Below are 23040 nucleotides of genomic sequence, written 5' to 3' on the forward strand. Positions count from 1 at the left end.
ACTCTGGGTTATTATCTCTCATCATCATATACATTATGAACATGGGTTTAATTAGCGTTTCACACTTAAGAGATATTCCATCAAATTTTAAGATACTCTCTGTCATTAATGCTTGATTTATATTATTTTCACTTTTCAAAATCTCCCAATATTTTTTCAGTTTCCATCGTTTCATGTATCCATTAACAACAGTAGCTTGAATACTCTTAATTATTCTACAAACATACTTGGGTCGGCTTTTAATTGGATATTTCTCAAAGAGTTTTATCAACAAGACAGCTAATGATCCTAGATGAGCATTGTGATCCTTAATAATCGGATTCCTCAAAACTGCAAAAGTCATCATTTTAGCAAAAAGGTTAGTTTCCATCAGTGATCCCATAACATGAGCCTCCTCAGGTGTGAAAATTGGTATAATAGCATTAAAGCGAGTTTCTTGTTTACCATTAATAATTTCAATTTCATTGTATTTATGACCAACTTCCCCATATATGTTAACAAAATCCACAAGGGCTGTCACTCCAATTAAATCAAAGGGAGCTTCAACAATTTGAATAATATTATATGACCAAATATTTAAGACTGTACAGTTTAAGTTACGAAAAAGTACAGGAATGCCTGTTATGTTCCAAACAGTCGATAACTGGAATTTATTGACTGAATTTAACAGTGTTAGAAACTTTGGTTCTTGTAAATCACTGACTGTTGAAGTGAGAGAAATCCTACAACAATTTTCCGGTAAAACTTGTAATGCAAGAATATGGTGTTTTACTTTTTCAAATATTTTCACAAAATCATCTATATCCTTTTTAAAGTCATTGTCAGTATATCCTTTTAGTTGATAGGCCTTCTTTGAATAGTAGTGACTTGATACTGTTATTGAGTTCAAAACAACACCAGCTAATTCAATTTCTTTAAGATATTGTCCTTCCTCAATAAGTTTCTTTATTCCATTGATTTTTTCCCTGAGATTAGTTTCAATATTGGTGTAAACTCCCTTAAAACGCCCAGTAAAATTACCTCTTACATCTTTTATATTCATAATCCTTAGAAATAGTTCATCACAAATTTTCTTTTCTATGTTAATAATCTCTCTCTCAAACAAAAATTCTCTTTGTCTTTGTTATAAATTTGAATTATTCTCCGATTCCATTGTGTAATCAGTTGATCCATTATTTTTACATTTAAATCTTGAAATTGTAAATGAAGAATATATTCAGTTTTGCTATTTGTAAACATGTATATTTTTTCACCATTATATTGTTTAAGATAAACATACTCATCAAGATAAAATTCACTTTCTAATGTTCCACCAGGCAATAAAGAGCCTTCTACAGATAAACGTATTTTTACAGAACTGCAATGACTACTTATATTCTTCATTACATCTTCCATATCATCCATTTCAAGTACTTGAAATAAATTTGGTATTGTATTTCCAGTATTAAGTTGTGCTTGTAAAAATAAACTCTGTTTAACTGGATATTCTTTTCCAATTCCTAACACAAAAAATTCACACTTTTTTCCAACAGGACATTTCATTTTTTCAAGTTGAGTTTCAGCCTTATCTCTTGATACACTATGGAAGCCATGAGTAATAAAAAACATTTTAATATCTTTTGATTGACAACTTTCAATTTCCTCTTGAATTTTCTTGAATGCTCCGATTAAATCAGTAGAACTATTTCTAAAATCACTTTTTTGAATCTGTGGGCTACATCCCTTTTTCTCAATAACATCACTAAAGGTATACCTAACAGTTTCATTTCCACACTTCTCTAAAATAGGAGCCATATACTTATTCCATTGGTTCATTAATGCTGACCAATAAACACTCATTGAAGTTGAAGTATCAATCATCAGTATATTATATGATAATTGGGTAAAAAGGTCAGGGAGAGTAGAAGGTAAATGTAGAATAACATCCATCCTTCCTTCAGCCTGTAAAAAAAAAAATTCAATGTATTTTCGTAAATATTATTAAAATTTTCGGCTACCTAACCTAAATTAACCCATAAAGACTACTAGGTACGACATATAATAATGAAAGAGAATGATAACTAATACTTACAATTTGTGAGGAAAGAAGATGATAAGCTTCAACCTTTACATTTATGGGAATAGATATTTCAATTCCATCCATTTTTCTGGTGAAAAAGTTGATGGTAATGAGCTGAGAAGATAACTTAATGAATGGTATCATGCGTTATCATTGGTATCATACGCTTCAGTATGACAGTCAGAGCATCCTCAACTGATTGTCATTCAGGAGGTATCCCACATTATAAGTCAGAGCATCCTCAACTGATTGTCATTCAGGAGGTATCCTACATTATAGTCAGAGCATCCTCATGATCGTCCTTCAGAAGGTATGGCTCCACAAGCAATTCTCTTTCCCACCAATAGACGAAATGTTCTAACTTGTAAAGTTTAATACTTTTCCCTATTTCACTGTTAAACTCGAGGTAACGAGGGCTTATCTTGGCCCCAGCCTCTTTGTTCTCCATGTGAATTAGCACAAATGAACAGCCTAAGAGTTACATTCACTAATATATATACTGTCAGAATGATATGACGTCATTTCCTCTTAAAAGATCATTATGATATTATATTAAAAAGTAACATCTTTTACCACTCTTTTCCAGTACTGATTTAATGTGACGTACACACAAGGTGCCTGGGAGTTACTACCATAGTGTTCGACTGTAGTCATATTTATTTTCCAAATCTGATCATTGTAGTAATAACCAGTGGCTGCATCCTCAATTTCCTCTTTAGAGAGATCTAAGTCATATGACATTCTACAAGACTAGGGTCAGCTTTTTGTAGTTCACTCAAGGTGGTACCCATGCCTTGGGCAGATGTGGCAGGAGGTAATGGTAGACTTTCCACTGTGTCCTCGGCCTCGTCATCGAGTCGGGCCATGAACGTATCCACAAGGTCAACTTGGTCACCAAGCAGCTTTAAGATTTTAGAGAGAGAGAGAGAGAGTGAATGAATTTCATCACATTCACCTATAATTGTTGGGATATAAGTAGAGGTAGTAGATATTGGAAAATTAGTTTACATATTATTTTGATTATGGGGTGCTTTTTTTTATTGTAATAAAAAATAATAAGCATAATGACTACATCACTGAAATATATATACCAAATTAATAATAATTTTTCAGAAAAGAATTTATTAAGGTTGACATTCAACCAAAATAATACTTATATTGATGATTTATATCCAGGTTTATCGGAATCATCTTGTAGGTTAGCTCTCAATCGATTAATTTATATAATGTACTCAATAACAAAAAATATAGATGAGGTTAGTATTAGTAATCATCAAGTTCAATTTTGGAGTGAGCACAATTCTGAAATTTTCATCCAACAAATATATTATATCGCTGGTTTAACTACTAAACCAGCCTCAAATTTAATTAGTTATCATACAATTAAATATGATTCAGAAATGTTTATTAAAATATTAAAACAAAAGGTGCCTCAATCTTACAAATTACTACAACGTTTTGATTCGAAATTAATTTACTTTTCTCTTCTTACAAATTTATGGCATACTCTTCTCATGCAAAAAACACAAGACATTAATATAATAAAGAACAGTATTATACATCATCTTATAAATAATTGTTTTTATAATGAGGACCAACCAATAATTGAATCTGGAATACTTGACATATACACACCTTTTTACAGTCCTATGCATATCAGTAAATTAATTAACAGAGTCATTGAACCTTACCATAAAAATACAAATAATATACATATTATAGAAACTAAAGATCTTACTCATTTACATTATGAACTTGTGATATCTTTACATAAAAAAACAGATATTGTATCTAATAAAATAACGGCAATGGTAGCTTACTTACCTAATAAATATAAAAATAATCATAACCTAATAAGATCTTTTCCCTATAAATTAATCAAAGATAATCCTTCAGATATATTAAAGAATATTTTAACTAATTATAAATATTTCTATACAAAAAATAGAGAAATAATGTTGGCGAAAAACTATAAAATTTTGAACAAAAAAAGTAGAAGTAGAAGTAAAAGTAGAAGTAAAAGTAAAAGTAGTAGAAGTAAAAGTAAAAGTAGTAAAAATAAAAGTAGAAGTAGGAGTAGAATTAAAAGTAAAAGAAGTAAAAGTAGAAGTAGAAGTACAAGTGGAAGTAGAAGTAAAAATATAAATAGAAATAAAAGTAGAAGAAAAAAAAGTAGTATAACAGGCAATAAAAATCATGGAAATATAAATATGAAAAAAATACGTCAAAATAGTACTAGTACTAGTACTAGTACTAGTAGTAGTAGTAGTGGTAGTAGCAGTAGGAATAATAGTCCAAAAAATTCGAGTTTAAGGTCAAATCAACCTAAAAAGAACAAAAGAGATCAAATTTTAAATAATAGAGTGAGTAAAACAAACCAAAGCAGAAGCCCTCTAAAAAGTATTTATTTTATACCCAAAAATAAAAAAAATACTAAAAAAGGATTGAAAAGTATATTAAAAAGTAGAAGATGGGATAACAACATTAATTATTTAGAATACAAAAATTAAATATTTTCGTATAATTTTCCATACCACTTATAATAAATAATAATTTGGAATACAAAACATATATATAATAAAATAGATCTTTTTGGAATTTAAATAATTTTAAAATAATATGTTTCATAACTATAATATGATGATAAGATTTTTCAGTCATAATTATAGAAGTATTTTTATTTTTATTTTGAATATGTGAAAATACTTCTTCATCACTCGATGCAAGTTGAACAGGAATCCTATTATGTTTAATTAGATACATAAGAATTCTAAATTGATTATGTTCATAAATATTACTTGTTATAATTTGTATTTTTTTGTATATTCAATCATGTTTTCCAGTTCAATAGTAATATTATAACATAATATTCTAGTTTGATCAAATAAGTAATAAGTTAACTTTAATTGGTACATTTTTAACTCTTCTAATTTATTGAGATATCCTTTATAATCATAAGAGTTATGTTCAACATTCATATTTTTTATTATTATAAAATTATATATTATTATTAAAAAAAATATATATATAAAAATAAACAAATTACCAAAATGCAAATATTTGTAAAAACTTTATCTGGAAAATCAATAACAGTAGATGTGGAGTCTAATGAATCTATTCAAAGTGTAAAAAACAAAATTCAAGATAAAGAAGGTATACCACCAGATCAACAGAGGTTGATATTTTCCGGGAAACAGTTAGATGATCAACACACTATAAGTGATTATAATATTCAAAAGGATTCAACCCTCCACTTGGTATTAAGATTACGAGGAGGAGGATAATCAATCATTAAAATTCCCTTTTATATTTTTTATTTTAAAAGGGCCACATACATGGCTTTCAATTTTTCCTCATAATATTTGAAAATGACATGCCGCCTAATTTTGTAAGTTAAGGAAACCAAACCAGATTTTGGAGTCCACGGAAATTGACAGAGATATACTGCTGAAGGTAAATGACAAATTCCATATTTCCTACCATAAGCCCTAATCTCATTTAAAATGGTTTTAATTATACAGGAATGACGACAAAGTACCCTTACATCTGACGAATGAATATTTAAATGGGTACTCATCTTTATAATCATAGGAGGCGATGGCACAACTAAAGCTAAGATTATATTAGAATTTGGATAAACATAAACACATACATTATCAATTAGAGGGTGAGTCTTTAGGAGAGATTCGATCTCACCTAAACTTACATATTCGCCATTCTTTAATCTCTGGAAATTTATTTTACGATCAATTATGCGTAACATTCCTGATTCATAATTAATCTCCCCAATATCACCAGTTTTAAAACTCCAAATACCTCTTTTGGATAAGAAAAAGTCTCCACCATCATCTCCTTTTCCAGTAATCCTTGAATATTCTCGGGCCACCATAGGACCACTCACTACAACTTCCCCTCTAGGATGCGGCTTATCTGTCGTTTTAAAATCTCCTTCAATCCAATCAATTAATGATAGTTTTACTCTATAATTAGGATCACCACAATGTAATACATCATCACTTTTGTTGCTGCTAGTAATACAAGCCCTAGTTTCTGTGGTACCATACCCTATTATTACTGAACAATTTAATAGCGTTCGAAGCTTTTGGTATGACTCTTTTGAAATTAAATCACCTCCAATGATAACTGTCATCAATCGATTACCAAAAAACTGCTCACATATTTTCCGTAAAATATATTTATCCCAAACATGAGTAATCCATTTCAGTTTATTTTTTTTTTCAAAGGCCATATGATCCCAAATTGAATAATTATTTTTTGTAATTCCATTCATTATATATTTTAACATAGAGGATACAAAAAGAACACAAGTAGGTTGAGCTTCAATAAAATCCCCATGACATCCTTCCAAGATCTGCGGACTTTTGTTAGTTAATGTAGAGGGTGAGGAATAGGCAATTGTAATATTCATAGCAATACAAGATAATTCAATTATTAATTCTGTGACATAAGCCAATGGAAGATATGCTAAGTATAAGTTCCCCAATTGTCGATAATCAGCACGAATACAAAATGCTGATACCGCAGAGAAAATATTACCATGAGTTAACTTCACTCCTTTAGGTTCATCAATAGTACCACAGGTATACATGATAAATGCCACATCACTCTCATCAATATATTTAATGTTATCCTTACATATATCCTCATTTTCTTGGCCGGCAAATATTAAACTATAATATGAAATTATGTTAAAATTGTCACTCGTTTTATATGGTGAAACTGTTGGTCCTATTTTATTGATATGATCATCTAAGATAATGACATAATCTATTTGAGGACAAGTAGGTAAAATTTCCTTCTGGAGTTTAGCTAATAATGGTCCACAAGAGGTAATAATAATTCGAATTTCTGTTTCCAAAAGAGAATTGAAAATTGTTTTGGGGGACAAGTTTGTTGGAACACTGACGACAATTACCCGTTGTCTAAGGCATCCAAGAGCTGCAATAAGCCATTCTTTCTGGGTTTCAGCATATAATGCAATCGATTGTTGTTGATTTACCCAATTATCATTATTATTATTATTAAAGTTAAAATAATAGTTTAAACCAATGCCGAATTTAATTACCAATTCATTGACCTCTTGATAAGACTGGTATATATTTTTTCCTAGATTAAATTTTTCTATACATTTGTTTCCACCAAATCCTTGTCTTTTTTCTAAAAGCAGTCGAGTACCTAGACAATCATCTAAACCATAATTGGCAGCAGCAAATTGTAGAATAGAAGGGGCTGTAATTGCTTGAGACTATTAAATTATTAACTAGAAAAAATCCATCATATCTTCCTCCCTTTTTGAAGCTCATATTTAGAAAAAAAATAGTCTTGGTTTCTTATTATATATATATATATATATATATATATATATATATATATATATATATATATATATATATATATATATATATATATATATATATATATATATATATATATATATATATATATATATATATATATATATATATATATATATATATATATATATAAAATACAGATTCAGCACTTTGAGATTTGGAGAAACGACAATTTATATCATTACATTATTATTAGCTGTTTTACACTAATCAAGTGTGGACCACTCACTGAAGGTCCCAACACAATCCTGACTTCTCATCCTTTCCCTCCTTATCCTCGTCCTCTTTTCCTTCTTATTACTAATCACTTTCCACATTGATATTAAATTTAATTCTATCAAATGGAACTAGGTCATTAATATTTTTAGCTAACAGCTTACATTCCACCTCATTATGGCCATCCTGAAGCTCATGATACCCAAATTTTTGGTTGGTATCGAGAGACGACTCTGTATGATGGTGTATTCCAGACGTCTGTTAAGATCGATGTTGAAGGATATGTTGTTGGCTGAAGTAATAAACAGAGAAAATAAATTTCCCCATAATCCTTCTCCTTATACAAATGGTGGATTCTCTACTGTCTGCTCCCATCTGTTGACATCATAGTATTTTGGGGTTACCAGGAGTAGGGGGAGAGGTTCAACAATCTCATCTCATCCCGATATTTGGCATAGGTACATGACTACTTTCCTTCATTTTGTTCTATTATTTAGATTTTTTGTATCATAACCTTTATAGAAATTTGAATTGGATTCAAGTTTATTAAAAAATAATATGATAATTTTACCATCATTAAAAAAAAAAAAAAAAAAAAGAGAGGAGGATAATTGATATTTTTGAAGGAAGGAAAGAAGAGAACGAACTGTAGTAGTATATAATGGTCTATTGGGATTATATGAAAATGGTGGTTCCTTCTCCAGTTTCTCCTTTTTTTTCCTCCACCTCTTCTACCATATCCATATCTTCAGACCCCTCTACCTTAATGTTCAATTTTATATTTTTAAATATAATGTTCCTTGTCTCAATTTTAAATTCCACTTCATTGTTACCTTCTTGAAGTTCAAGTTTCATTACCACAAATGGCGGTAATGAATCTTCTTCCATTGGGAAATCATATTTTGAAAATCCCTGTATAAATAAATCTTGACTGGCTGCATGGGTACATGATATCCAGAGTCTATTCATGTAAATTGGTTTGGATTCATTTTTTGATCGTATTGATTCTATATGATTATTTAACTGGACATCTCGTATTTCACTCAAATCAGTAACGTCAACACTATCTGAAATATTCCATGGAAATATTAAAACAATTGGGTTTTTGGAATAATATCCTTTATCATATACACAATTTTGCAATATTTTATTTATGTGAAATGATTCACTATTATGCCAATATTTGTAAGCATTATTATAATTAATAAGAAAGGTATTAAAAGGTTTTACTATGGTATTTTCAATTTCAAATTTATTCTTAAGATTATATGATAATGGTATTGTAGGAACAATGAAAAAACCTGATTTTATTCTTATATCTTCCTCAATAAAAGGGAAGAATAGTGATTCTAAAATTGATTTCCTGTTGTATTGTTTCCCTGTTTGAGTCATAGAGAATTGTACCAGTTCCTGAGGCACAGAATTTTCTATTTGACTAATTGAAGAAGATTGTAATAGGCCTTGAAGAATTTCTTTGCCTCCTCCTTCACTTCCTCTTCCATCTGCATCTGTTCCTTTGCCGCCACCTCCTCCTCCTTCACTTCCTCTTCCATCTGCATCTGCATCTGTTCCTCCTCCTCCTCCTCCTCCTTCACTTCCTCTTCCATCTGCATCTGCATCTGTTCCTTTGCCGCCACCTCCTCCTCCTCTTCCACCTGCATCTGTTCCTTTGTAGCCACCTCCTCCTCCTCCTCCTTCACTTCCTCTTCCATCTGCATCTGTTCCTTCACCTCCTCCTCCTCCTTCACTTCCTCTTCCACCTGCATCTGTTCCTTTGTTGCCACCTCCTCCTCCTTCACTTCCTCTTCCATCTGCATCTGTTCCTTCACCTCCTCCTCCTCCTTCACTTCCTCTTCCACCTGCATCTGTTCCTTTGTCGCCACCTCCTCCTCCTTCACTTCCTCTTTATTTTTATCAAGTAAACATTTTAAATGAATCATGGCATGAACAATAATAACACAGACGTTAAGAGCTGACATTCCCATTCCATTTAGACTAGTGTTGAACATTTCTCCATTAGACATATTTACAAATGTATTATATAAAATACGATGGGAACCTAACACCTTATATCGTTTATCAGCTCCAGGCATAACCAAACTATAAGCATCTAGGCCACTTACAAGAGACCGATCATTATCCTTGTTTATATAATTTTTATCATCATCTGTTTTTGTTTTATATATGTTTATTAATTCATTTATTGAATAAAAAATATACACATTATTAGTAGTATTGTCCAAATAAAGATTAATATACTCACAATCTTGAGGATAGAGGAGTTTACCATTTGGATCTCTATCACCTTCTAACGCCAAATTCAAAATTTCCTTATTTACTTCTAATACATTTTCCTTATAGTCGATAAAATGATAATTTAGTGGGGGTGATCTTAAATTTTTTTGAATTTCAAACCAACCCTCAAACAAATATTGATCAGCAGCTCCAAACAAATTTTCAATTGTTCTAGACATAAGTTGCTGAGCCACATGTCCCATAAATCTAATCCAGTTATGATAAACTTTATTTATAATAAATTGAGCACTTTCATGTGTATAAATTAAAGCTGTTATTGGTTCAGCTTTAATGATGTTACTCTTACCTAAACACTCCTCAATATACTGTAAACGTCTTTCAACTCTAGCTATTCGCGTTCTTTCCTCTAAATCATAATCATCAATATAAACATCCCTATTAAAGTGATTTTTCTCGTTTTTAATGTGACCATCTCGGTTTACACGATAAGCGTCACTAGAGGGTAAGAGTCCACCTGCTGTTTTGACAAATGGTATGCGGTATCGACGTTGTTGTTGTTGTTGTTGTTGAGATTTTCTTCGATTTTGTTCACTTTTTCTTTCACTAGTTGTTCTTGGTGTTGGTTTAGATTCTGTTGCTGTTGTTGCAGCTGTTTTGTTTTTTCTAATTTTATTATTAGATTCTTCATTTTCACAGGGACTGTAAATTCCTCCTTTTGATGGGAAATATGCCATTGAGACAAAATTTTCAATTTTTTCTTTTTCCTCTTTCTCTTTTTTTTTTAAAGAGGTTATTATTATTATTATTATTATTATTATTATTATTATTATTATTATTATTATTATTATTCATTTTTAACTATAAAGAAAACCTTAAGAGTGAAAATAATATCTAGGAATAAATTAAAATTCAAAAGGAGTCGTATCACGTGATTATATTATTTTTAAAATTATTTCAGAACTACAACAGAAAGGTGTTCACCTGCTGAAACCTCATGCGTGTACTGAGGTAAGTACAATTCAACCCTTCCTCTTTCTCCTAGCATCAGGTCAGCACAGGTGGTGGTGTAAGAGCAGCATGATTGAAGTTGGTCTTTGGAGCGCCGCTACTCTGTTATAACTCAAGGAGGTGACAGTCTTTACTGAGCCTCCATTCTCCACCTCGAGAGTGCTGGTCTTTGCCTCGGGAGTGCTGGTCTTTGCCTCGGGAGTGCTGGTCTTTGCCTCGGGAGTGCTGGTCTTTGCCTCGGGAGTGCTGGTCTTTGCCTCGGGAGTGCTGGTCTTTGCCTCGGGAGTGCTGGTCTTTGCCTCGGGAGTGCTGGTCTTTACTGCGCCTCCATTCTCCGCCTCGGGAGTGCTGGTCTTTACTCCGCCTCCATTCTCCACCTCGGGAGTGCTGGTCTTTACTGCGCCTCCATTCTCCGCCTCGGGAGTGCTGGTCTTTACTGCGCCTCTATTCTCCGCCTCGGGAGTGCTGGTCTTTGCTGCGTCTGCTGAGCTGTCACTCTATGCCTCGGGAGTGTTGGTCTTTACTGCGCCTGCTGCGCTGTCGCTCTGTGCCTCGGGAGTGTTGTCGCTCTGTGCCTCGGGAGTGTTGGTCTTTGCTGCGCCTGCTGCGCTGTCGCTCTGTGCCTCGAGAGTGTTGGTCTTTGCTACTCCGATGTTCTGTGCCTCGGGAGTGCTGGTCTTTGCTGCGCCTACTGCACCTGCACCGGCGCTCTGTGCCTCGGGGGTGTTGGTCCTTGCTGTCCCCCTCGAATTGTAATCTCATATCAAATCGTACCACATTTACCTTATAAGATGACAAAAAAAATAAAAAATCACAATCTTATGACAAATCACAATCTTATGAAAATTTGTAATGAGTCTCAGATGATGATATAGAGTTAATTTTTTTTTTTATTTTTTTTTTTTTACCTCATCCATGACTAGAGGTTCCTGTTTCCCCATTTGTAGAAAAGTTTCTATTCCAGCACTGAAACTCTGAGTGTCCATAAAGATTAATGATATCTGTTGAAATGAAAAACTATATGATTTAATAATACTTTTTACACTTTTACATATATATATATAGTATATATATACGAGCTCCAAGCGAGGTCTCTTCCCTTCACAGTGGAGAACTAATATAAGGAATATAAGGTTGAGGGTTGTCTTATATATCATACATGGCCATGTAGCCAATAATTTTCAATTTTATAATTTTCTTCTATCTGACTTTGGGGAAGTTCAAGTTATTGTGGATGAGGAAAAAGAGAGAGAATGAGAGAGAGAGATAGAGAGAAAGAGAGAGAGAGAGAGAGAGAGAGAGAGAGAGAGAGAGAGAGAGAGAGAGAGAGAGAGAGAGAGAGAGAGAGAGAGAGAGAGAGAGAGGCTTTGTACACCTGCAGGGACAATGATATCTAAACCAGCAACGTATCACCTTCTTCTGCTGGAAATTCTTCACATATTTTTATCCATCCACCAGCTCTCAAAACAAATGGTGCCACTATTTCACTGGCATATTTGCTCATAAATGTTGCTATTTTTTCGCTCAAGTCCTCCATATTTTTGTCTTTGCAATACAAAGCCATCTGTCCACCAAAAGCATATAGTGCAATTATCCTGCCCCAAGTAATAGCCATCTTTTCACCTTCAAATAGTTCATTGAAAACTCCAACAAATGTCACAGATCCAGTGTCATGAGTAATGTCCAATTTTTTAAATATTCCCTTAAATTGTTTTTCGTGACTGTGCACCATCGTCTTGATACATCTGAGGAGTGTTTCTTCAACTTTATCATTAGTTGTCGCCTTTGTCTTCTCCATCAGTGAAAACACAATATACTTGGCTAAACTCTCCGCCTTATTCTCCACGCTCTCTCCTTTCAGTGAAACTTCAGCAATATTAACTTCATTCTGGTTACATCTTTCTACATTAGGCTCCTGTGTGTGATTACCTCTAATCATGGACAATGATAGTGGTCGTCACCCTGCACCAAAATCATATACAATAAGTTAGGATATAGCTTCTCTCTCTCTATATATATAATACATTTACCCCCCCCCCCAAAAAAAAAGAGTGTCAAATTGTTTTCCATAAATTACATCATAAACAAATAATGATTACCCGAAAAATAGTGTACCTGTCTATAAATAAAAAATAATAATGATATATATTTGTTTGATAGCTATATAAAGGAGTTGTATGGGAAAGGAGATTAACACAAGTTCCTACCTACCCCTGAGTCTCCTTAGTCTTTCCAAATAAGTAATTAAAAATGGTAATTTACGAAAATACCACTTTGGTGTTAACGGAACAGAGTACATTCTCAGTAGAAGTTAGTGAAAATGTAATAAATGATAATAATGATGAATATTTTATTATTATCTTACATTATTCAATAACTTCTTTTGTTTTGTTAATGATAATATATTATGTATATTTGATGTCATATGATTGGTGTATTCAAAAATATAATGAATATTTAGAGAATAATTATAAGAAGAAAAAGGAGTATGCATATCAACAGACTATATAAGTATATAATGTTTCCTCATCAGTGTACTGTTTGTTACTTACTATAATCATTTAATATGGATCTAATTAATACATATCAACAGCTATTATCAAATCTTGTATTTTCTCCTTAAAGTAAATCTTCAAAACCTAATTTCTAGCATCTAATTATTACCAAAACCTAATTTCTAGCATCTAATTATTACCAAAACCTAATTTCTAGCATCTAATTATTACCAAAACCTAATTTCTAGCATCTAATTATTACTAACACCCAAGACGTCATGTCTTCTGCCTTCATTAACCATTAATAAAAAGTCTACGGTTTACGAACTCCACAGTAATTATTCTTTACATCCTTTCTGGTCTTATAATTATATAAATTTACACCAGTTAGTTTCTTTAATAATTTCTTCTTCTTCTTCAGGTGTCAAATCGTTAGTTATATGAAATATTTCTCTGATTTCTTCTACTGTCAATTTTTTAATAATATTGGCAAACATTTTGATTCCTTTATCAGTTAGATCTTTAATATTTAAGTAATCAGCTGCCAAAATTATTGGCAACAATGTATCTTGTTCAAAAAAATCAAAATCCCATTTTGAAAATGACATTATAGAACTATCATTATTATTGTGATGGTAACCACACCATTCAATTATTTTTTTTTTAAATAATAGTGTTTACATTTGGAAGAGGAATAGCTTCATCATTGGTATCATCACTCAAATCATTTAAAATGGTTTTTATAACACCACTCTGTCTGATAATATCATATTCTACTTCAAAAATATCACCATCACTACTTTGCAGTTTTATGATTGAATAAGGAGGAGGAGGAGGAGGAGGAGGATGTGGTAGAGAGGAATAAGAACTTGTTGCCATTATTTATTTCAGACTTTCTTGACTCAGTTGTAGAAGAGAAATACCCCAAATGAGGGATTTCATAAAATCTGAGGGTTGAAATGAATCGTGTTGTAGTTCTTGGTTGATCGGTAAATGCTTTGAGTGAAAGACTGCAATAGAAAATGTATTTTCATTAAGATGAGACTTGGGAAAATATTGAATGATATAATGAGAACCGAGAAGTTTTAAACTTGCTTCTTTATCATTAAGATATTTTTTACTTTTATTTACTAATTGATGTGGATCCCACTTACCCTTTAGATTTTTAGATTGAAGCTGAGAAGAAGGTATCACCAATATGGGTTCTAAGAGCAAAAAGAGAATAGATGACCAATGATAAGCTACTACTAAACCACTGTCAGCAAGACTGAAGATACTAATAGGGTGGGGTAAATTAAAAACAGGTGGTATTTTAGGTTTTAGCCTTGTAGTTGCAATCCAACCTGGATTGGTAACAATTTCAGAAAAATTAGAAATCGAGGTTGGAATAACCCAAGTGCATGGCAAATCACTGGTGAAAAATGAGAAAGATACTATCCCTTTCTTTCTTTTCAAAGTATCATAACCTAAGAGCAAGAGTCCTGGTAATTGGCGTAGTCGGCATCTTCCTGCTATATATTCATTATGATTATGGTTTTTATCATTAGAGAGTGAATTATATATTTGGCTACAATATTTGAGAAACATGGTAACAATTTGATAAAATCCTTTATTGTCATGTAGTGGAAGGTAATAATATTCATCAAATTTTGAATTATTCTCTGAGGAATTATTAATACTCCACGACCAACTTTCATAGGAAAAAGGCATATAACTGAAAGCACATTCTTTTAAGGAATTAACTTCTTTTTGACATATAAACATTCTCTATTTTTTTAATATTTTTTTTATATTGCTGATCTTTAGGTAACAAAATAACAAATAAAACAGCTATATATTTTATTATGTTATATTTATAACAATTACAAAATTGACTAAAAATAGAACATATAACTAACTACATACATAATGAATCAAGTAACCCTAAACAAAACCATGAACACTCTGACATTGTTTGTTTTTTAATATCTTTAACTATTTTCAAAATAATTATTTTTTCTTCTTCTGTATAATTAGCAAGTGTTTTTTTAGAGAACTTGGCTAAATTTCTAAGGGAAACAACATATATTTGACCATTATATTTATGGTTACATTTATATACCATCTCATTTAGTAAACTCATATAAAGCCAAGAATAGACATTTCTTGTTTAATACCATTTACAATTTGAGGATAATACTTAATCTCTTTTTTGTGGTCGTTTATAAATTGAAAACTGGATGCATGCCAAGACATTTTATGTAGATTCTGTAGTGTGTAAGCTAAAGATGCTACAAGTGATAATTTATTTAATTCATATGCACCAATAATATTGGGGTGTAAGAAAAAATAATCTAGTTCGTTACTTATCTTTTGATAAATTTCTTGGCATAGATGTCGTTGGTAACTTATCATTTCAAAATGTATTTGAATTTTGACTTTATTCCATAAAAAATGGGTAAACTCCTCAACCTTAATATAAACTTTTTTATCCGTTTCAATTGTTTGGTCTTTTATACGAAGAATAAATTTTAAATCAGTATTATTTATATGTTTTTCTTTAATGGCTTTTGTTAACAACAAATCTTCAATTTCTTTTTGGACATAAGTTGGAATAAGTGGGGTAGCACATAACTCCCATACCATATCTCTAATACACATATCAAAATTGATCATTGAAGAATATTTGTTCATAAATCTATCCTTTAATTCTGGTGTAAGAAACATAGAAGTAAAATTATCTATTTCAGAATTAGGTATTATTTCATATATTTCAACCATTTTTGTTACTTATTCTTCAGCTCCTCTTTGTGTTAATGGTTCATATACATACTTCTTTTATACTATATACTACTACCCATCTAATAATGTAAATCTCTATGACTTTCAAAATATCCAATTTCTCATATAAATTAATTATCCCATATAATATTTAGGATCTTAATTCTTTTTTCTCTTTTTCCAAAATATACAATTTCTCATTTATATTATTCAATAACGTATTTATTTTCTTAATGTTTTGTTCTCTATTACTTTCCATAACAATATCCAATCTTTCATTTATAAAATTCAACCTGTTATTTAGGATATTAATTCTTCCGTCTACAATAATTTGAAAGAATACCATTATCTGAAACATGAGCTGGATTTATCTTCCATTTAAGATTTCTACCGATTCCTCCCAGGCCAACAATGTCATATATTTTTCGGATAATGAGCAAATCTCCACAAAACGACGTGGGAAAATGATAGGAGCCATCAGCTTGATAACATGAACCACGTGATCTGGGTTCATAATTAGTATTTATAATTATATACATTGATAATGTAATATACTGGTGAATTAACAATCTTAATGGTAAAGTTTTACAATTTACAAATGTGAAGAATTTCTTGTTAAATGTAATGTGATTTATATTTTCAGATACTATTACCTTATATTTACACTCTTTTACCACATCATTCATCGTGATTAAATATTTAAATGGAAATAATATACGTTTGTTATATCCAATATCCGAAGATGATCTCCTTCTAGTGTCTGGGCCTGGTGAGGTTCCCCGTGTTCGTTGACGGGTGTTGGTTCGGTTTGACTTTGGTTTTTTGGGAGTTGTTCGATTTAGCTTTGATTTTTTGGGAGTTGTTCGATTTAGCTTTGATTTTTTGGGAGTTGTTCGATTTAGCTTTGATTTTTTTGTCTTTGGAGTAGAAGTTGAAGTTGAGGGGTTATTCAAGTCTTCCAGTTCCACTGAAGTATCCGAATCATCATCATCCTGTGTTGTGCTGGTTCGATTTAGCTTTGATTTTTTTGTCTTTGGAGTAGAAGTTGAAGTTGAGGGGTTATTCAAGTCTTCCAGTTCCACTGAAGTATCCGAATCATCATCATCCTGTGTCGTGCTGGTTCGATTTAGCTTTGATTTTTTTGTCTTTGGAGTAGAAGTTGAAGTTGAGGGGTTATTCAAGTCTTCCAGTTCCACTGAAGTATCCGAATCATTTTCCTCCATCTCTTCTGTATCACTTAAAACTGGATTTTGATTTGACATAATTGTATCTATTTTTTTATAATATATTAAAATTTTATTTGATAATGTACTTGGTTCAAGCAAAAAAAAAAAAAAAAAAAAAAAAAATCGCCTATGTTATACAGATACATTTTTAGGAGGAAGAAAGGGAATGGGGTGGGTTACTTCAAATAGTATTGGCAGCTGGAAGTCAGTCTCCTAAGGTATCAAACAAATATATGTACAAATAATAAAAACAAAATAATGTTATTAAAATTATAAGAATAAGAAATATGGTATACTGAAATATATTTAATTTAGATTTTTTGTTTTCTTTTTCAATATGATGAAAACGGTTCAAGATATAATGATTTTGGTTTGAAGTAAAAGTTTTGGGTGATGAATAGTCACCATTTCGATGCCAATATATTTCAAGAGGAAATGTATTTGACATTCCCCAATTAGGTTCTAAGAGGGACTCATGTACAATATTTGATATTATTAATATAAATCCATTTTTCTTGCCATATTGAATAAATGCTAATGTTAAGGCCGCTACAAAAGCAGATTCCTTTTGAGTAAAAGATTGAATATATTTATGTTTTTTCTTAAAAATAGAAAGGAAATGTATTTTAGGAACCAAGTGTAACTTTTTAATATCAAAGTCAATTAAATAATTAATTAAAGGTTGGCCTTCATCATCAACTAATTCATAAGGTATTTCATCAAGTTCATTAATTTTTTTTTATTTCTCTAGTTATAGTATATATATATATATATATATATATATATATATATATATATATGCATGTTTTTATTACATTGCAACTATGGAATTTGTAAAAAAAAAAAGAACTTTATAAACTTTTGGAACCAGGAACTGATATTATAGCTTTTCTCTGGAAAATGATCCAACATACTTCAATTCAGAATCAATTAGATTCAACACATGATATGTACAAATTAACTACTACTCCTATTACTACTACTACTACTACCACCACCACCACCACTACTAATAGTACTCCTACTACTACTACTACTACTACTATAATGCCATATTTTACCTATCCTATTAATCAAACATCATCCAATTCGGTATATTCAGGATTAATAGATGATTGTAAAAATATTAGTGATAGTTTATACTTTGTACAACATAAATTGCTTGAATGTCCTCTTATCCCAAATATTTTCGATCCCATTTTCAAACGTGATATTGCTCTTTATGAAAATAACTCACTAATAGGCATAAACAACCTCATTGACTTGCGAATGGCACGAGTATGGTGTGAATACCTAATGACAGATAAAATCAAACGATACGGAACCTGTCATAATCATCCGATCCTCAACAATTGTCCCGGGTGGTTAATTGATGCTGTTCATCTACAGATTGCCAACCCCAATATCTCTCTAATATATTCTACAGATATTAGAGGGGTTAATAAACATCTTGGTCAACTATGTAGTTTAACCCTTAAACTGCGCAACGCGCCTGCAGGCTCACGTCTGGTTTGCGCAACGCGCCTCCGGGTATTTGTATTTTTCACGTTCCATTCAAAACTCCCGCGGCTACATGGGGTTCACATCAGCTTCCTCAGGGCTCTTGTAAACAGACGCCATCTTAAAAAAAAATCGTGGTCCACATTCCCGGGTGTGGGAGCCTCAGTAGTGTGTGAGCAACCAAGGCTGGCGCTCGCAGCATGAGCGCACAGCACTGCTGTTCAGCATGTGACCACAGCATCGCCTAATAATGTCAAAATATATATATAACTTGTATTATTTAGCTATGATAGTGTTATATTAGAGCCTGAGTGTGATAATGACTGGGTACAATGTTCAAATATCAGTGATTCAATGCTGTTCACGATGTTCACAGCGCTAGCCACAGCACCACAGCATTATTTCGTTCATCTAGGAATCTTCAAATGATTTCTTAGGTTCCTTTTCAAAATAAACGTGTGGTCAATTATTCATTTACAGGAATTAGTGACCAGGATTGTGATAATAGCAGGAATGTGGTTATAATTAGCGTTGTGCGTAGTATTGTGGAAGGAGGAATTTTGATGAGGGAGGGAGGGCGAGAATTGAGGAAGCCTCATTGTGTGTGTGGCTGCCACTCTTGTTTTGCTCACCATACTAGCTTAGTGGTTCGCTATGGGCAACACATATGTACATGGGTATATATAGTGTAAGAACAGCAACAGGAGAATGTTGTGAGGAGCTATTTTGGTGAGGGAGGTGACGTAATCGTAGCGTCGTCTGCTGTGTGATTTTTCATGCAGTGTATGGTGGCCACTGTACTGTTTGGACACAATACCGGCTTACTTACATAGTTCTGGTAAATAAAACATGTAGATAGGTATATAGAACATGTGTAATAAGAACTATAACAATATGGTGGGAGGAGCAATGTTGGCGAGTAAGATGTTGGAGTGAGGGAGACAGGCTGGGTGTGGCTGCTCTCACTCGAGGTGTTCTGAATGTGTTGATGGCCAAATGCTCTTGTTGGCCCATACGAGGCAGCTGCTATTGGCCCATACGAGGCAGCTGCTGTTGGCCCATACGAGGCAGCTGCTGTTGGCCCATACGAGGCAGCTGCTGTTGGCCCATACGAGGCAGCTGCTGTTGGCCCATACGCGGCAGCTGCTATTGGCCCATACGCGGCAGCTGCTATTGGCCCATACGCGGCAGCTGCTATTGGCCCATACGCGGCAGCTGCTATTGGCCCATATGCGGCAGCTGCTATTGGCCCATACGGGGCAGCTGCTATTGTCCCATACGGGGCAGCTGCTCTTGGCCCATACGGGGCAGCTGCTATTGGCCCATACGGGGCAGCTGCTATTGGCCCATACGAGGCAGCTGCTGTTGGCCCATACGAGGCAGCTGCTGTTGGCCCATACGAGGCAGCTGCTGTTGGCCCATACGAGGCAGCTGCTGTTGGCCCATACGAGGCAGCTGCTGTTGGCCCATACGAGGCAGCTGCTGTTGGCCCATACGAGTCAGCTGCTGTTGGCCCATACGAGGCAGCTGCTGTTGGCCCATACGAGGCAGCTGCTGTTGGCCCATACGAGGCAGCTGCTGTTGGCCCATACGAGGCAGCTGCTGTTGGCCCATACGAGGCAGCTGCTGTTGGCCCATACGAGGCAGCTGTTGTTGGCCCATACGAAGCAGCTGCTACGCGGTGTTCTGAATGTGTTAATGGTGAATGTATATAGTGTGTAAGTAGATTGTATATATACACAAATTAGCATGATACATAGTAAATATGTGCTGCATATGTGTACACAAGTTTCATGCACGTAACACAGTGTCTACGGACAGTACGGATGTTGTACTGCGATATTATAGTGTATGTGTTCATTATACATTGGATTGGCACATAAAAACAATGAAAATGTATTTGGAAAGGTGCGCAAAAAATGAACGAAAATATATTCGCGGCAACTCGCGCGCCCCGCCCCGAGCGCCCCACCGCCCCTGAGAGCTTACGGCACGGGCGCACGGGGAATGATGACGTCACGCCCCAACTTCCGGACCCCATAGCAGCCAAAGTAAGTACAATTTCGCCTTTTTTTTTACATACCCATACTGAGGGAAGGGTTTTTGACACTTTAAAAAGAAAAAATAATTTTTTCCAGAGAATTTATTTCCTGCGCACTGCGGGGGTGTCACATTTGGAGGCAACGCAGTTAAGGGGTTAATAAATTTACATCATATATTTAGACGCTTTGAAAACATTAATATAAATTATTCTGCATTACTTCTCCAATTAACGGTGTTATCTAATGCCTCTATTAATTCCATAAATCGCAGAGGAAATAAATTTCCCGCCAATATTATTTCTGTGACAAGTTTTGAGGATGTTAAACGTCAAATTATGGCCACTGAACGTTCAGATTTACTTCGAGATGATATGAGTTCCTTTGTATCACGTCTTACAACTAATCTCCCACCGCCAGTAGGAACTAATTTCTTTAATTTGATTCTAAAAAAAACCTAAATCATCAGTTTAATATACAATCCCCCTACCATGTATCAATCATGTTTATATATTTTTTGTAATTGTATCAAATGTTTTTTGTATTCTTTATATGTTGAATCTAATAATTTCTTTCCTTTTTTCGTATATGTTCCATTCTGAAATTCTTCAAGACCTTTTTTAATACTATATTTAGTCTTATGAGCTGTTTTGTGAAGAGCATGAGGAAAGGCCTCGCCCATTTGGGATCGTTCTATAAATAAATGTTGACCACAATTCTTACTGGGAATTAGATAATAGGGGCAAGTGGATATCTGACAAGCATTTGTTAAGATTTTAACATCATATCTGAATATATATATATCATGGAATGATGTTTTCTCACAATTAAACAATCCCATCTGATGGACTTTATCCAATATTTCCTTAGGTGTCATTGGATTCAATATTTCTTGGTGAACTTTCATGTATGACATCACCCAATTTTTTTCCACTTTTTTTTTATAAATATCTCTGAGATTCCATTTCTCTATGACTTCTCTAATCATCTCATTTCTAATATTAAAACGACATTTATCATAGTCCTCAATTTGCTCAAATTTGTTTAGTCTTTCACGAGAGCTTGGAAACTTCAAAGCATGATACAAACATTTAAAAAAAAAAATGTCATTAAACAACTCATTCAATACTAATTCGATTTCATACTCTTCAAATTCCTTCATCATCTCTATGACAAATATCCTCAAAGTTTTTAAAGACAAATCTCCTGCATGAGACCATGAATAAAGGGCTGCAATTTTCTCACCATTTATTTGTATTTCCTTTAAAGGAAAAATATTGGCTGGACAAAGTTTGGTCACATCTAAATGTTTTAAAGCTTTTCGAACTTCATGTAATGTATAATAATTTTCTATATTATATTCAGATTCTTCAACATTATGTTCCAAACATTTCTGCTTCTCTTTCTTATATTTATCAGAGGTGATAAAAAAATGTGAGTAAGGATACTCAAATTTGCCTTTACAAACACATCTGCCCACATATTCTAAAATGATTATTTTCATGATTCTCTTTATTAAAGTCTTCATATACTGAGGGGACTCTGGGTTATTATCTCTCATCATCATATACATTATGAACATGGGTTTAATTAGCGTTTCACACTTAAGAGATATTCCATCAAATTTTAAGATACTCTCTGTCATTAATGCTTGATTTATATTATTTTCACTTTTCAAAATCTCCCAATATTTTTTCAGTTTCCATCGTTTCATGTATCCATTAACAACAGTAGCTTGAATACTCTTAATTATTCTACAAACATACTTGGGTCGGCTTTTAATTGGATATTTCTCAAAGAGTTTTATCAACAAGACAGCTAATGATCCTAGATGAGCATTGTGATCCTTAATAATCGGATTCCTCAAAACTGCAAAAGTCATCATTTTAGCAAAAAGGTTAGTTTCCATCAGTGATCCCATAACATGAGCCTCCTCAGGTGTGAAAATTGGTATAATAGCATTAAAGCGAGTTTCTTGTTTACCATTAATAATTTCAATTTCATTGTATTTATGACCAACTTCCCCATATATGTTAACAAAATCCACAAGGGCTGTCACTCCAATTAAATCAAAGGGAGCTTCAACAATTTGAATAATATTATATG

This window comes from Procambarus clarkii, chromosome 64 (assembly GCF_040958095.1).
Source record: "Procambarus clarkii isolate CNS0578487 chromosome 64, FALCON_Pclarkii_2.0, whole genome shotgun sequence".
NCBI lineage: Eukaryota > Metazoa > Arthropoda > Malacostraca > Decapoda > Cambaridae > Procambarus > Procambarus clarkii.